The sequence below is a fragment of the Lycium ferocissimum genome, chromosome 6 (genome assembly GCF_029784015.1).
Source record: "Lycium ferocissimum isolate CSIRO_LF1 chromosome 6, AGI_CSIRO_Lferr_CH_V1, whole genome shotgun sequence".
Taxonomy (NCBI): domain Eukaryota; kingdom Viridiplantae; phylum Streptophyta; class Magnoliopsida; order Solanales; family Solanaceae; genus Lycium; species Lycium ferocissimum.
This window is the reverse complement of record NC_081347.1, coordinates 10357767-10367104: the sequence shown is the minus strand read 5'-3', so window position 1 is coordinate 10367104 and position 9338 is coordinate 10357767. Positions and strand designations below refer to the sequence as shown.

The 9338-nt window shown below is 40.1% G+C and overlaps 1 pseudogene; it reads left to right on the top strand.

The window, feature by feature from the left end:
* Positions 1-6059: 6059 nt before the first annotated feature.
* On the top strand, positions 6060-6177 carry LOC132061665 (5S ribosomal RNA; annotated as a pseudogene).
* Positions 6178-9338: the final 3161 nt, after the last annotated feature.

The following is a 9338-nucleotide window of genomic DNA, read 5'->3' as shown; positions in this document are numbered from 1 at the left end:
GTTCAATTTATGACAAATAGCAACTAACCAACGCATTTAGATGATAACTAAGCGATAATTACCATAACCCATCAAGTTTAGATGTTTCATTAATATTCTAGGGTTTCTAATTCAATTTCACCATTAAAGACCCATGGGCATGATTACAATAATGAAGGGAAAAGGAATGGTAGAATGGAAGCAATAGAACTTACCTCACAAGATTGTTTTGCCCTAGCTTAAAAATCTCTAAGTGTTTGTTGGGAAGTGTGTTGGGGTGTTATGAATGAGAAAATAAAACTAAGGCATTTAAAACCTGAATTATGCCTCCCGTCGACCACTGCGGCGGTCCCTACGCCGTCGTAGCAGTCTTGCTATAGTGGTCAAGTGACCGACTTTTCCCGCCTAACCGCTATGGCTGTCGATTCACTGCTATAGTGGTACCGCCGTAGCGGTCCACCTTCCGCCACAGCGGCCACCAAAGAAATGGTTGGCAGCTGGAAGCAGTCGAGGCACCGCTATAGCGGTAATCCCACCGCTGCAGCGGTCTAATTTGGGCAGTGATGTCGATTTCAATCCAGTTTTTCCTCCTATCACCTCACATTTCATCCAAGGCCTTAAAACACGATACGAAACATGCATACATACAAAAAGACACCTTACGAATCCCCCCACGGTCATGGAATTCCCAATGGAGTCCTAAATTTTCGTAACGACCGGAAGGGTCATTACACAATCAATCGCCACAAATTGCAATCAAGCCAATGTAATGCAATGCAATAATGGAATGGATGAGATGTAATACCATGTAAATGAGTGTACACATGCACTCTAGACGGAAATATCGACGTCTCGGTAGCACAATCCAGCGAGACTCGCGAAGTCTAAGTGCCACCAGTCCCGGATCTTTGCCCAACGGACAGACGGGACCCTGGCTAATTGCTTACAGGGGTAGTCTCATCGGCACTACCCTAGAGGACCCGCAGTATTCATGCACTAACAATGATTCCGGGATAATATTGGAATCAGCCATGCAACAATGATGCCGGCATAGATTATCGGTCATCGGCCTCTCACAATCACTCACGTAAAGAGTCGCTCAATCAACGATACCGAATAATTATCGGCTATCGGCCATGCATCATAAATATGAGGGAATGTATGCAATGCACATATCAACGATTCTGAAATTGAACACAATCACTCAAGTAAAAGAGTTTATCAAACATCAGTTTCATACAATCAACGATTCCGAAATGGATCTTTGGACATCGGCCTTTTACAATCACTCAAGTAAGGAGTTTATCAAATATCACTTTACTCAATCAACTGTATCGGATTATCACCAGGTATCGGCCATGCATCATGAATGTGTGAGAATGCCTGCAATGCGTACACCAAGTATCAATAACTAAGTTCAATACCACAAGCACCATAAAGGGTACGCCAACAATGTATCATATCACAATACCAACAATGGCATGCCAACAATATATCGATATCACTAGTACCAGCAACGGGTACGTCAACAATGTATAATAATGCAAATACCAACACAGTATACCAATCATATCTCAGTCATGACAGTAACACAGATTTAGATATCTACCGCTACTCAAAGCGTCAAATCATCAAAATGGAGCAATAAACACACATAATGGGGTGACTAGTCCCAACACACAACAGGGCCCAACTTAAGGCAATATCCAACCCAACTTCATACCCGAAGGTTCACATGTTATATCCGACATTATATTCTAAATATGTGATTCGCTATGCATAGTCTCACTAAAAGTAAACCATAACCTACCTAGACTGCCGAACCTCAACATCAACAAGTCACTCTTTTGCCTTGTCCTTCCTCTGAAGCTCAGAACCAAAGTAGTCTAAGCATAATCGAACTCTCTATTAGAAATCATGAAGAATGATACAAATATTGCTATGATATCAATTAGGTCCATTTTAACCCTAGAAATTGGAAAAAACGGACCAACAAGAGCCAAACGAGAAATTTGCGAGCAAAATACCAAATTAAGTACTAGGGAATCATAACCCAACCATTAATTGTTGATTTAACTCAAGAATTGGCCCAATATAATTTCAAGTAAAACCCCCAAATTGGGTATGAACCCTAATTCTCCAAATCCGAAATTCAACGTTAAAAGTGGAATATATGGGGTTACTAAGCTCAGATTCATCACATTTTAATATCAACATCATCAATTTATCAAGTATAACCCTAGGGAGAATTCTCCCAAAACCCTCCTTCAAATTCCATTTTTAAGGTATTGAAAAGGGAAGGGGAACTCTAGGTTGATAGTTGTTACATCCCGAAAAATTTCGCGTCACCAAGACTGTAGACGGCTTAGTATGAGCTCAAGGGAGAGTAAAGTTATACAAAAACTAGGGATGAAGACTATATGATCTGAGTATAAGGATATATATATATATATATATATGTGTGTGTGTGTGTGTGTGTGTGTGTGTGTGTGTGTGACAATTGGAGACCGTATAATGCAAATTAGTTCATGCGTTACTTGATGAAAAGCCCTCGTAACCGTAAGCTAAGGTGGGGTCCACATGCCGGGATTTTATAAAGGGCATATGAAAAGTGATATGAGTAGTACATGGGAAGTTGAGCAAGTCTTAAGAAGGACCCTTGGGCCGAATATGGGCATAAGCCCTCCAAAAGGATGATTTAAGGATACGTTTTCGGATGATCTGACTTGGAGGGGCCAAAACGCTATTATAAGTTTGGAATTTGGAAACCTACCAAAAATTAAAGTTGTAGATAATTGAAAGAGCTTTCCAACCATAGGTCGTGGACCCTCATACCATATCGGGATAAAGAGTTATGACCTTTTTACTGAACGAACGCGCGAGCGAAAAAAATTAAGCGCGCGCGCGCGGTGGCGCGATAGCGCTGAACGATTTTTGAGGCGGTGCAGGCAGATTCTGGAACTTTATTTAAGGGGGCTTAACCCCTCTTTCTTCATCCAAACATACCAAAAACCCCTCCAAACCTCTGGAAATTTCCCCCAAACCTCCAACACCAAATCTTAGCCCAAATCAAGTTCAATTCCCGAATTCCGATCCAGACAGCGTATAGTTGCGGTTATAAAATCGTATTGCAGTGAGTCTTAGTTTGAAAGCAAGTTGGAAAGTGAAGATATTGTGGTTCTAGCAGAGGTAAGGTATGAATCTTCCTTTGTTGAGATTGATTTAAGTTTATTTACGGAGATAAGGTTATTAAATAATCGTCTAATGAATTTATGGGTTGAGAAAGTGGACAAAACATCGTGTGGGATGTTTATGGAATATATTGGTATGGATAATAGTGTTGTTGATGTTGGTATTGTTGTTGTTGTTGATTGGTTGCTGAATTGTGATTTCGGGCTAGGCATATAATCAGGGGAGGTGCTGCCCGAATTTCGGCAGATTCTAAATGGATTTAAATTGAAGGCTTAAGACAAGTGTATGATGGTGAGCCTAACAATAAGATGAATGGTTTTATATGTAGATTTCAAGACAGGAGGTAGGTTGAAAAGTCGAGAAGCGAGCTTCTAGGTATGTTAAGGCTAGTCCCTTTCTTTCTTTTGGCATGATCCTATGATACAAGCGAACAACGAGTAATCGAGTCTCCATATGACTCTACTCTTAGAAGTATTAGGAGTATCCCAGTTATTGATGATCCTATACCCCTGGTTATGATTGTTCCTTCTGTTCATGGGTCCTGAGTTTTGTATCATGATAATGTTAGTTCATATTTATGCATTGCATTCATTTACATATATGCACATTGACCCGTGACCAGAAAGCGTTATATACGCGTATATTATATGTATATGGGGTATGGGGAAAGGGCGAGGCGCTATATACGCATTACCACCTGATCAGCTGGTGTACTGTGATAATGATTATTTTGCCCGAAGGGGCCATTATACTATTATGCCCGAAGGGGCTGCCCGAAGGTGCCATTATACTATTATGCCCGAAGGGGCTGCCCGAAGGGGCCATTATGCTATTATGCCCGAAGAGGCCATTATACTATTATGCCCGAAGGGGCCTATATGGGATAGGGATCGAGCCGAACGTTCCTCGGCACTATGACCTATGCATATCATACGCCCTCAGAGGCATTTTCAGTAATCAGAGATATACAGACATGTTCAGATAGCCAGATATATATACACATGCATTCATACCGATATGTTCAGATAGTCAGACATACAGATGCACTCAGTCAGTCAGTATAACTTATGATTTTCTAGATTTTCTTCATGACTCCTATGTGTATGTTACTCTTATGCCTTACATACTCAGTACATTATTCGTACTGACGTCCCTTTGCCTGGGGGCGCTGCGTTTCATGCCACGCAGGTTTATACAGATGAGTAGAGGACATTGGCTATAGGATGTTCCCAGGTTATCAGCTGGATTGGTGAGCTCCATCCCAGTTCGGAGTTTTGCCGAGTCAGAGTACTTATGTTATGGTATCTCGTGTATGTTAGAGACTTTTGCAGACGGTGTCCTGTAGATAGTGTGTCGAGGTGTCGACAGTTATGTAAAGCGACCATATAGGTCGATGTGTTTCATGCTTTATTTTTAAAGATTTTATTGTGACCAAAGGCTTTCTTTGAATTAACGATAAGGGAGAAGTCCCTGATTTGACGAAAGAGTTTTATTGAAAAGTTTTTTTTGTTTACTTGACGAAAGTGTCATTTCATAGATTAAAGGTTCACAAAAAGTTGTGACTCCTTGATGGAATAGTAGTATGGCACTCAGCCGAGTAGGATCTTAGGTGTTAGTCGCGGCCCTCCGATTTGGGTCGTGACAGAAGTGGTATCAGAGCAGTTCGTCGTAGGGGTTGTCTATAAAGTCGTGTCCAGTAGAGTCTTGTTTGGGGTGTGTTGCATGCCAGGCTACAGGGCATTTAGGATGGTTACCCTTCTTTCATATCTAAGATCGTGCGATGAGAGCCAAGTCATAGGAAATGAAATTCCTTGCACTAACCCTTGATTTCCGCAGAAGAATGGTACTGACAAAAGAAGTGAATGATGATATTGGGATTACAGGGACAATAGAAGTTGAAGGAATCAGCACAGAGGTAAGTATTGGTAAGAAGGATTATAAGTCAGATATGGTAAGAATGTTGCAAGTATGATTGAAATGTATAGCCAATGAATGGAAGAGGAAGTGGCTAGGGAAGCATAAAAAGACAATCAATAATGGTTCAGGTATATTCCGAGTTGTGACGCACGAGGTAAGTTTTGTCATCTTTACATTTCTATTCGATATTGAGAGCCCTGTATGGCTAAGGTGTGCTAAGTATGTATAAAATCGGCCCTGTAAGGCATTGCATGTATTTTCTGGGCTGCGTGCAAGTTTTGGATAGTAAGAAATATAAGGGACACTCTGCTTAAATTTTCCTAAAATTTAAGGACAAGGACTAAAGAAGGACAAGGACAAAAGATTTAGGAGATCACGAAGATTATACGTCTATGATTGCTACGGATTGATTAATGGGAGAGTATGGGACAAGTTGATATGGAATGATAAGATGAAGATGATGCTACAAGTGAACATTGGGCATTAGTTATCGGAATAAAAAGTACTATTCAAGTGAACATTGGATACATTATTATTTCGAGTATCCCTAGGGATTATTATAGGCAAGATTTGAGATTTAAAGTAGTATTTTTGGGTAATGACAAGTAGGGAACTTGAAGGATTCATAAGTGAAAGAACAAAAGCAAGGACGAAAGGATTATTATGGGATGAAATTTCGATCAAGAATGGCAATAAAATACAACACCATAAGGTAAAACCTTTAAGGGGGGAAGCAAGTAAGCTCGAGTACGAGCACAAGAACTGACTAAGGTATTAGAGAAATTATGACACCCGACAATGGGAAAATCGAGAAGTAATAAGGAGTTCCAAAGACTAAAACAACATTTGCGTGGTCAGTAAAATGAGGGACTCTTCCAATTCGGAGGGAGATGCATGACCGAAATTTTTCTTGGGATCCGTTAGAACTTCAACTCATTTTAGGTCACGTGATAAAGGCCACGCAGTAGGGTGGATGTGATCATACCAGCACTAATGCACCTGATCCCATCAGAACTTCGAGGTTAAGCGTGCTTGGGCCAGAGTAGTACTAGGATGGGTGACCCCCTGGGAAGTGTGCTAAGAAGTCTTACGGGTTTATACATAAGAGAAGGATGAGGAACTAGAACATCTTGAGGGAAATTAGGAGCATATGAGCCTTGCGATAGGAATTTTTAAATGATCGCAAGGTATGAGTCTGGTGAGCTAGGCAAAAGAGGGGAGATGTATTAATACCACGGATTCAAGACAATTTTAAACAACATTGGGATGTTCCGTAAGTGAGGTATTAATGAGCGATGTACATAATAACTCATGTGTGGCCATATTAAATATTATGCGTGCCCTTATGATCGATCTGACGATATGTTAAAGGTACTGAATGAGTTGGGCATTGAAGTTCAGGTAGAAAGTGCTACAGGGCAGATTGATGTTGTTTTCTTCGGATGTTAAAGTTGGACAATCATGACGCAAAGAATACCAGGGAGGAGAAAATATGTGTATATGAGAATAAGGAGACTATGATGTCATGAGAAGAAGAGAGGTGTAAGCGAGGAAAGTATGTTGCTAGTAAAGATCAAGTAAGGTCTCCAAGAAAAGGGTTAAGGCAGCGGTAGAGGCGAAGGGCCGTTCAAATAAATTCTTAAAGCAAGCAAGCAGGAAGGATAGAGTGTGGCAAAACATGATATAGGATGGATGCAAAGATCTCGGAAACAAGTACAATAACGATAGGGCCAATGCTATGGAATGGCAAGTGGAGAAGAGCATTTTATGAGAAAGGAAAGTCAGGAAAGACTCGGAGGGCGAAGGTAAGAGAAGTGCATTAGTGAATCGGTTAAAGGAAGTTGTGTAACCATCAAGGACAAGAGGAAGGATAATAAGCCAACCAGTCTGGCCAAAAGGCAAAACATCGATAACATAAGACAAGAGTCTGGATAGGGAGTGCAGAAATTCGATCATAAAAAGAATAGGATGAATGTACAAGGGACATGTATAAATACGAACAAGTTATGGCATCGGAAAGGGAGATAAGAAAGGGATGAGAAGAGAAAAATTGGCATTGTGAGTAGGACAAGGATCGACAAGATATTGGAATAGCTATGACGCCAGACTATGGTACAACCATCTATTAAAAGAAAGATTACAAACAAAATGAATTGGGTAAATAAAAGAGCAGGTCGTGGAAAATAGATGCGACAGTGCATCGAATTACGATGGTATTAAAAGGATAAATCAAATTTGGTTGGTTGCAAGATAAGATCAGTATAGAAACGGGAACAGACAGAAACCCTCAGTTGTAAAAGGCGAATAGAGGAAATGAGTATTTAAGGACTTCGAACATCTGTGCGATCAATAAGCTCAAACAGCAAATAGGGTATGCCGAATTATAGGGAAAGATTTATTGGGTAAGAATCAAGCAAAGGTCAAGAGTCCAAGAAGAATCGCAAAGGAGGGAATAAAAGGATGACGCGTCTGATTGGAACAAAGCTGGTGGCAATAAAACCGCATAGAGCGAGCAAAATAATGATTCTGCAAGATATTTATGATTGAAATTGCAGACCATGGAAAGAGTGAACTGATGTGAACTCACTGCGTGGTAAGGAGCCTGGTTCACAGTTCGGCAAATTTCCAAATTTATTTTTTAATTCATCAGTCGGACTAAGGACTAGCAACTTCAAGGATAAATTGGAAGAAAAAGATCACTGAAGAAGAGATTCGAGATATTCTTGATTTAAGTACAAGAATTACCGATAGCAGGACCGAGCATGAGAAATGTATTGATCGATTCAGTTGATATGAGGAAGCAAGGGATACTATATTACCAGTTTCTGAGGGTATCCTTAAGAGGGAAAAATAAGTTAAACTTCAAGAGGATGAAGGCATGGAATATCTGTGAAGCGTAAGAAGGATACATAAAGATCAAAGGAGTAAGAATTTCGGACATATTAAAAGGGCACAAAAAGGAAGATGGGACCAAAAGTGAATAAGAGTATATGGTAAGTACTGGGTAAGCGAGCATATAAGGGTGTAAACGACAGAGGTCGGAGAGACGATGTGGATAATAGAGTATAAAGAATTAGTAGACAAACAAGTGATAAGGAAAAAGGGATGACCGTGAGTATGAGCATAAATTTTATCCACAACAGAAAGAGGATAATATTCAAGAATTGAGTGGGTAGGAAATTCAGTGAACTCCCGAAATATACCCATTGGTGGTAAAACAACAGTAATCAAGTGATACCAAAGGAATTGTGAAGCCACGAATATAGGGTCTACATGTACGTAAGAATGATGAGCTAGTAATTGCGCAAGAAAGAACGGTATATGTTAAGAAGAAGGCATGTTATTGCCCAATTAAAGAAACCAAGGAATCCAAGAAAGATAAATCGTCAGAAGTTGAGGCGCACGCCAGTGTAAAGAATTATCGAGTACTACTACAGTGAGACTGGGAATGCCAAAGATTCATTATAAGGAAAAACCCAAAAAGGGTTAAGGAAATATTAACTAGTTGAGCAGAACTGGGCGGTACGCAGATAAGAGATGGAGTAACATCTCAGCAGGAGAGCTCCAGATACAGCTGTTAACTAACTGAGAAATTGAGGGTAAAGCTCAGAGAGGTAAGAAGGAAGGAAAAACTAAAAATCAGGTTGATCACAATTCATATGAATGGTGGGGCTAATGGATAAGTTCTCAGAGATCGCCAACAGAGTATGAGTAAAGATTGACTGGACCATAAATATAAATGAGTAAAGATTGACTGGACCATAAATATAAAGGTTCAGACCCTAAAAATGAACGGGAGAGGATTGTCGCTTCAATAGATCGACACTTTCCCCAGGGGATCACCAGAATCCTTACCTAGAACTGTGAATAACGAAGTTTTTTTCAGTGTATTTGAATAAATCCTTCAACCCAGTTTTCCTAATTTTCTAAAATTTAGGTGGCGACTCTTTTTCAAAACAAAGTTCGAAAGAGCACCAAAGTGTTAGAAGTAGATTTTCGAGCGCTAACCCCGCCCGCGAAATGCGAACCGTAACAGATGGCGACTCTAATAAGGAATTAAAGGTTCTAATCATTAGGATTCCTTTATAATATGAGTTTATTTGTTTTAACTGTTTATGTGTTTATTTTCCCACAATTATAACTGTCATTGCATGCATATCATAACTCCGCCACTCCTAGCATTTATTTTACATTTTGTTCCTAAGGCGACTTCACGGAGCACGCGGTCGTTCCATCACTATGAAATAAAA